The following is a 7,097-nucleotide window of genomic DNA, read 5'->3' as shown; positions in this document are numbered from 1 at the left end:
GTCACATGCCTGTTCTGTGTCTGTGTGTGCTCCGTTCTCTCAATTTTAATTAGAAAAACACTATTGTTATCACTATCTCGCGGAACCCTTGCCGTCAGCTCGCGGAACCCCTAGGTTCCGCGGAACACCAATTAAGAAACACTGCCTTATATCATAGAGTAGGTACCTGCTTTATCAGTACAAAAGTAAGCGAAAAAATCGATTGTTCTTTTTAATCCAAACTAAATTGGGCATACAATTTTGAGCTCATCAAATCCGAGATCATAATAGACCGTGCAATTAACCTGCTCAAGGATGCTCTAGGCAGTCTAGCCTACAATAAGGATTTAAATGGGGCACACACACAAGATATAAGATTGAAGATTGATAACATTCAAATTAATGAGAGAGTGAAGGAGATAGCCATCAACAATGCAAATCATTCCAAAGAGAGGAAAAAAATGTGGAAAGAGAAAACATTGAAAAAATAAACAAGAATTATGTAAACAATACGATGGAGTCAGAACTTCTCAAACTTTGTTGGTTATTAAATTCGAAAGGGGGGAGAATCAGATCTCCGTGAAATGACCTCTAAATAGCGTCAGTACTTGTGGCAGAAAATTTCTCTGGCCATCCAAAGGGGTAATTGCTGGAGCATCATGTGAGCACATTGCCCTATTTACTTATAAAAATAAAACCAATAGCAATAGAGACAGGTATCTACCAAGATTTTTTCAAACGTTTGTGCAAACCATCAAACTAGTGTTTACACGCTCAAACTTTCATCAAACTTGGACGGCAGTCCGGGACTGACCATCTAAACGGCCCTTAAAAGATGAAAGGTTAGGTCGTGGGTTTGATTCTCGCTCGGGCCAACTTTATCTGAAACAGATAAGGTTCGTTCTCGGAACGATTGGCTTTCTATCCTGTCCTCCTCTCTTGGATTTCGGGACGATAAGACCTCCGCTGTCACAATTCCCTCTATCAAATTTCTTTAAAAAAAAACGAGGTTTGTTCCTACCTTGTTTTGCCTGCCGAATGAAATTTCATGAAATTCCAAACAGTACTAATCTGCTCATTCATATAAATCAGAGTAAATAATGAAATTACACAGTCTAAATCCCTAAACTGTTTTCATGTAATACCTACTCATTAGAATCTTTACAATCATCTCAGCATTCAAATTTTTTACTGCCAAAAAAAGAATTTCGGACCCAAATTTTTTATCTCTTCATTGTTATTATGTAAACCCCGAAATATTCCCATAATGTCCGAGCGAAATGAATGAAGTTGTAATAATGTAGGATGCATATAATAATAATAAATATGCATATTATAATATTCAGGAATTTAATTAAGCACAGGATTTGATAACAATCTGACCAAATTCCAGTGTTTTTTACCCAAAATTAGCTCTGATGCAAGTTTTAATGAGGGAGTTTTAGAGAGAAGGTTTGAAACACATTCAGGACTTGATGTTTTTTACCCAAAATTAGCTCTGATGCAAGTTTTAATGAGGGAGTTTTAGAGAGAAGGTTTGAAACACATTCAGGACTTGAAAGTAAGTATCCCATCATCCGCGATTGTGATTTAACAAAATGATCCTGAATGGTGGAAACCTTATTTAAACTCAGTTAAAGATATTTTTCCTTTACGGAAGTTAAAGATACATTCCTTTCCGTGTAATAGTAATAAAAGGCAAAAGTGCTCCCACTCTAAAGGTGCGTGTCTAGCGACACTAAGCATAGTGTGGACGATGCTCTAGAATAAAATTACTTAAGATAAGGGAATTAAGAGCCATTTCTAGACGAAATAGAAATCCAGACTCCACAAGTAACTTGATTACTTGATCTTATAGTTTGTGCACTTGTATGATCTATCGATAGACGGGCAGTGTGTGCGATGGTTCTAATGTGCTATGAGATAAGAATCAAGATCCTAAAATGCCACTCATAATCAGACAAGTGCTCGTGTACATCTCTTCAGAAATGCATTAGTAATACAGGATGGAATGGCAGTCTAACTGGGGGACCTTAACCAGGGACTATAGTCCCACATCAAGACAGTGGTCTGCTCCATGCTTAAGGTCCCCCAGTTAGACTGCCATTCCAAAATAGGGATCAGAGCAGCCAAAGTCCAAACCCTAACCAGCCTGGCTAGCTGGAGGTTACAAAGTTTTTTTCATGTTTTAGAGGAAAAGCACAGGTCCTCATGATGGTTGACTGCGGTTCGAAACGGGCCAAGTAAGCTTGGTCAGACACCATCGACCCCCCTCGGTGCAGCCACACCGCTACAACTATACAACAACAATAACAACAACAGGGAATGGACCAAAGGGGTTCAACTTTCTATGTTGTTAGGACCCAGGATGCCTGTAAGACCGCCTCAACAGTAAGACCAAACAGGGAAAAGCGGAAAACATTTTTCGTGTTTTACCGCGGTTAGCCCCGGTAAAAATTTAAAAAACGTCAAAACGAACTTAAAAACTTTCAAAAGCTAACACCCTGTATGCCATAAAGATGTAAACTAAAAGATGTTTGTAAATACGAATCCAGCATCCGAGATCAGATGCTAACTAAATACAGACACCGGTAACAGGTACATATTCTACTGTATTTATCAAAGTCCAGTTTTACTTTCATTCGCGAACTCCGTTATCTTGAGCAAATTCATAAAACAGCTAAGAATACACCTGATTGTAAGTGAAAATACCTCAGATGGTGTTAAGAGTTTGTTGTACATAAAATAATGGAATCATATGCTAATTTACTTATTTGAATAAAACTTTACATTCAAAATGTGTGATAAAATGTTTGGGACCGCGGAGCGTATACTCCCGATACTCAGGCTGTTGTCCCCTTGGATGGGCTGGCACAAGTTTGGTACATCGGTATTATAATGACGAGAACTAATGTGAGTATTTGTAAATGTATGTATATGGAAGGTTGGATTGATTTTTAACTTTTTAAATCTTTCCGTTGACATAAGAATGAGACATACCTACCTATACGTACCTACTGCCGATGATTTCAAAGATATAAATTCTGCTGGTGATTTCATCAGGCAAACAGATCAATAAGTGAAATTCGCGATGAGTGTGTTTTGTGTTGTTTACTCATTCAGAATCAGAACTGAGATCATACCGACCAAAGATTTAAATAAAATATCACACACCTACCCACGAGTAGCTAGGTATTAGCTGATAATGATGTATTCTTGTTTTTCCAAAACGAAGAATCTATCTCTTGTGCAGAAGAAGAGGCTATTTCAGCAGCTAATACGTGATACGTGCTAGGCTAGGTGCTACCGATATGGTATAAGTCAAGGGTTATAGACGTAGGCTTTGTATGACTGTTATGTATTTTCCATCTGATTTTGAATCTATGTGATTTTTCCTGTTGCCACAGAACATCTCAGCTACTGGGATTCCCTTAGCATCACCATAACACCAAAACAAAACAACAAATAAATTAGTGATCTAAAATTAAAACAATGAAACTGAAATCTAAAATTAAAATGGATTCCCCAGAGGTTACAAAAAGTCACTGCGGTTGTTTTTTCCATCAATACTTGGGGTGCGGACGACAGATTCATGTTGAAGTTCCCAACAGATCACGAACTGTCCCACCAACTCCAACCAATATTGAGCAACCTTGTGCATGGTTGATGAAGTTGGTGAACGGCAATAATACATTGAATGCACCCCATGGATCACCAATGTAGAGCAACGTTGTGAGTACCTAATTTGCAAGGCGGACAGTTTAGGCAATCACGTGCTGCTGAATTTTCCCCGTTCCAGTTTAGCTGGGTGAGATCTGTGTGAGTAGCTGGTTGAGATCTTAGCGAAATGGCGAGATAGAAAAGCCTGATATGACCTTGGTAGTTAAAGGACTGCCTCTCAGGTGCCAAAAACATTACTTGCCAGCCTAGTTAGCTTGGATTGTAGCGCGTTTACCTTGTAAGTAATAGCTCTCGGGTTTAATTCCCGCTCGGGGAGGACTTTATCCTCAAGAGCTAAGGTTTGTTCTCAGAACAGCTATCTTTCTCCTATCCTGTCCTCCTTCCCTCGGGACGATAAAACCTTAGCACTTCCAGTTCCCTCGAACAGTTCGAACTATAATATTCTAGAAAATCTGGCGTACTTTTTCCTCCTGTCCTCACTTTCTGTGCCACTCATCCAGTTCTATTTCTAGTCCTAGCAATTCTATAGAACATAGTTCTAGTCCTAACAATTCTATAGAACATAGTTTTAGTTCTAGTTCTAGCAATTCTATAGAACATAGTTCTAGTCCCAGCAATTCTATAGAACAGAATAACAGAGGTTTCCTCAGGTAGCAGATGAGAGGAGTTATGTTTCTTCTAGCAGAACACGCACAGTAAGGACTCTGATCAGTTTATAGTCCACAGATTTCTAGCGATCCTAATGGACGAACGGTTCTCAAATTCTCGATCTTGATGCCTCAACACATCTTTCATTCTTTCCTCACAAGCGTACATAGTTGTTTTCAAGCGGACTTGGCTTTCAAAACTGCCTTTTCAGTGAGGATTGTGGAATGCTTTATCAAATGTGCAGAAATTCGAGAACATTATTGACCACATGTATCAACTTGCGTGAGTTAAAGTTAAATACAGAAGCGGAGAAGTTACAAGTTACAACAGTGTCATCAGTGAAAAGTTGATCCAAAATTGACCTTAAGGGTGATCGTCCACTAGAAGCTTGTACGAACGCTTACAAGTTCACGTTACTAGGCGATACTACGAGCGTATTGGAGCGTCTGATCCAAATGGATGTAGATTGTAGAGTATTGAAAATTTCTCACTTTGTGTGCAGCACGAAGAAGATCACATTCGCTTCTGTAGAAACATCAAAGTATGACCCGTTCTAGAACCTGAATTCTAGGTCCTATAACTTGAGGAAAGCTCAGCATTTTGGTTTAAAAAGGGCCTGGATGACCAATTCGTAAATCCTACCACCCAAAAGTCGTCATCCTCAATCCCATTTGAAGTTAAACGTTCCCCCGTTGGTCTCAGTTTGAGGACCGCTGCTCATTTGACTAATGACTACTAATTACAACTGGAAAGCGATTTCTGTCACGCCACTATTCTTGACCATCTGATCATGAAGTTAACACGGAATTTCACAGAATCGGAGAAATAATTCGCCGTTTCCTCGTAAAGATAGTTGGATTCCTTAGTTCCAGTGAAGATACAAATCAAAGAGGAATTAATTTAAAGAATTTAATACTCAATTAATTTGAACTTTTGCAAATGGTCTTCTCTAAACCTCTTCTGGGCTTTCAACACATGAGTGTCCACGGTAGTCATTAGGTAAGAAGCTAAGACGGTGATTCTTTGAACGGATCGAATCCATTTCCTCTCTTTCCACTTTCTTGTCACAGATTCCTAAACCTTGGAATACTTTTTCAAAACCACAAGATAAGTAACCATACAATCAGTCCTTTACAATATACGTTTCCCGATCAATGGTTTCAAGAAAGACATAAAAATAAAAGGAAGTTGTGATGGAAACACCGTGGTTTCAAATTGGTTCTGCACTTCTACTTTCCGATTGAAATAACTAGAAAATCTAGAAATCAGGAGTAAGTAGAGCAGTTTTTGACCAAGGATAATGATTAATGATACCCAGAATGGAGATACATCAATAGTTCCAATGGAGATTAATAGTTCTTCTGGAGATAGATCCATCTTTAAGCAAACTCATTAACCACCGTACCGATTTCTAAACCAATTTCTAGATCGGCCAACACCTTGATTGAATCGGATGTGATTAGAGAACTCTGTTTTTTCAACAGACCTAGAACTTGATTTGTACAAGTGTTTTCTGGTTGCTGTTTTGTTTGTTTGTTGTTGTTGGTGCGTGTGTTTTTTTTTCGATATTTCGGATCGCATGTTGTAAGATTGGAACAGTTGTAAAAGTGAGGCTGAAGTTTAGAGAAGACCTTACACATTCTCGAGAGTCCATTGCAACGGTTAACACATTAAACTTTATAAAGGGTGTTCCAAATTTGATTTTGAATTTCAAAACCACCCAGTATAGATGGTTGATGGTTGCCAAAGTTTCATAACTCTGCATGTTCTGTGCCAAAAATCTCGTGGTGCCAGAAATCATCCATAACCAAGTGTCAGGTGTCCATTTATATTTTATACCTGTGGATTTATATTTATGTATGAAGTTTCTATCTTTCTATCATTAATTATCTTGACTAGATGACAACTGTCCCACCAACTCCAACCAATATTGAGCAACCTTGTGCATGGTTGATGAAGTTGGTGAACGGCAATAATACATTGAATGCACCCTATGGATCACCAATGTAGAGCAACGTTGTGAGTACCTATTTGCAAGGCGGACAGTTTAGGCAATCACGTGCTGCTGAATTTTCCCGGTTCCAGTTTAGCTGGGTGAGATCTATGTGAGTAGCTGGTTGAGATCTTAGCGAAATGGCGAGATAGAAAAGCCCGATATGACCTTGGTAGTTAAAGGACTGCCTCTCAGGTGCCGAAAACATTACTTGCCAGCCTAGTTAGCTTGGATTGTAGCGCGTTTACCTTGTAAGTAATAGCTCTCGGGTTTAAGTCCCGCTCGGGGAGGACTTTATCCTAAAGAGCTAAGGTTTGTTCTCAGAACAGCTATCTTTCTCCTATCCTGTCCTTCTTCCCTCTTCAATTTCGGGACGATAAAACCTTAGCACTTCCAGTTCCCTCGAACAGTTCGAACTATAATATTCTAGAAAGTCTGGCGTACTTTTTCCTCCTGTCCTCACTTTCTGTGCCACTCATCCACTTCTATTTCTAGTCCTAGCAATTCTATAGAACAGGGGTTCTCAACCTTTTAGTAAACACGTACCACTTGAAATTTTCAGAGATTTTGACGTACCACCTTATTTTTATATATAATAGGTAATAATGATGATGAAAAATTACATTTGGTCATGTTTAGGAAAATGAAAATGCATGCTACAACTGTATGTAAATGTAATGTATATGTATGTACATTGTACATAGAATTTACTTAGATACAAAATGAAATTATATATATCTCCCTTGCTTTAATCCTACATCAGTCTCCACTGTTAGGGTCAGCTCTCCTTGTCGCA

Source organism: Diaphorina citri, unplaced genomic scaffold, assembly GCF_000475195.1.
Source record: "Diaphorina citri unplaced genomic scaffold, Diaci psyllid genome assembly version 1.1 scaffold366, whole genome shotgun sequence".
Taxonomy (NCBI): Eukaryota; Metazoa; Arthropoda; class Insecta; order Hemiptera; family Psyllidae; genus Diaphorina; species Diaphorina citri.
The sequence above is the reverse complement of the archived record's forward strand: the minus strand, read 5'-3'. Positions refer to the sequence as shown.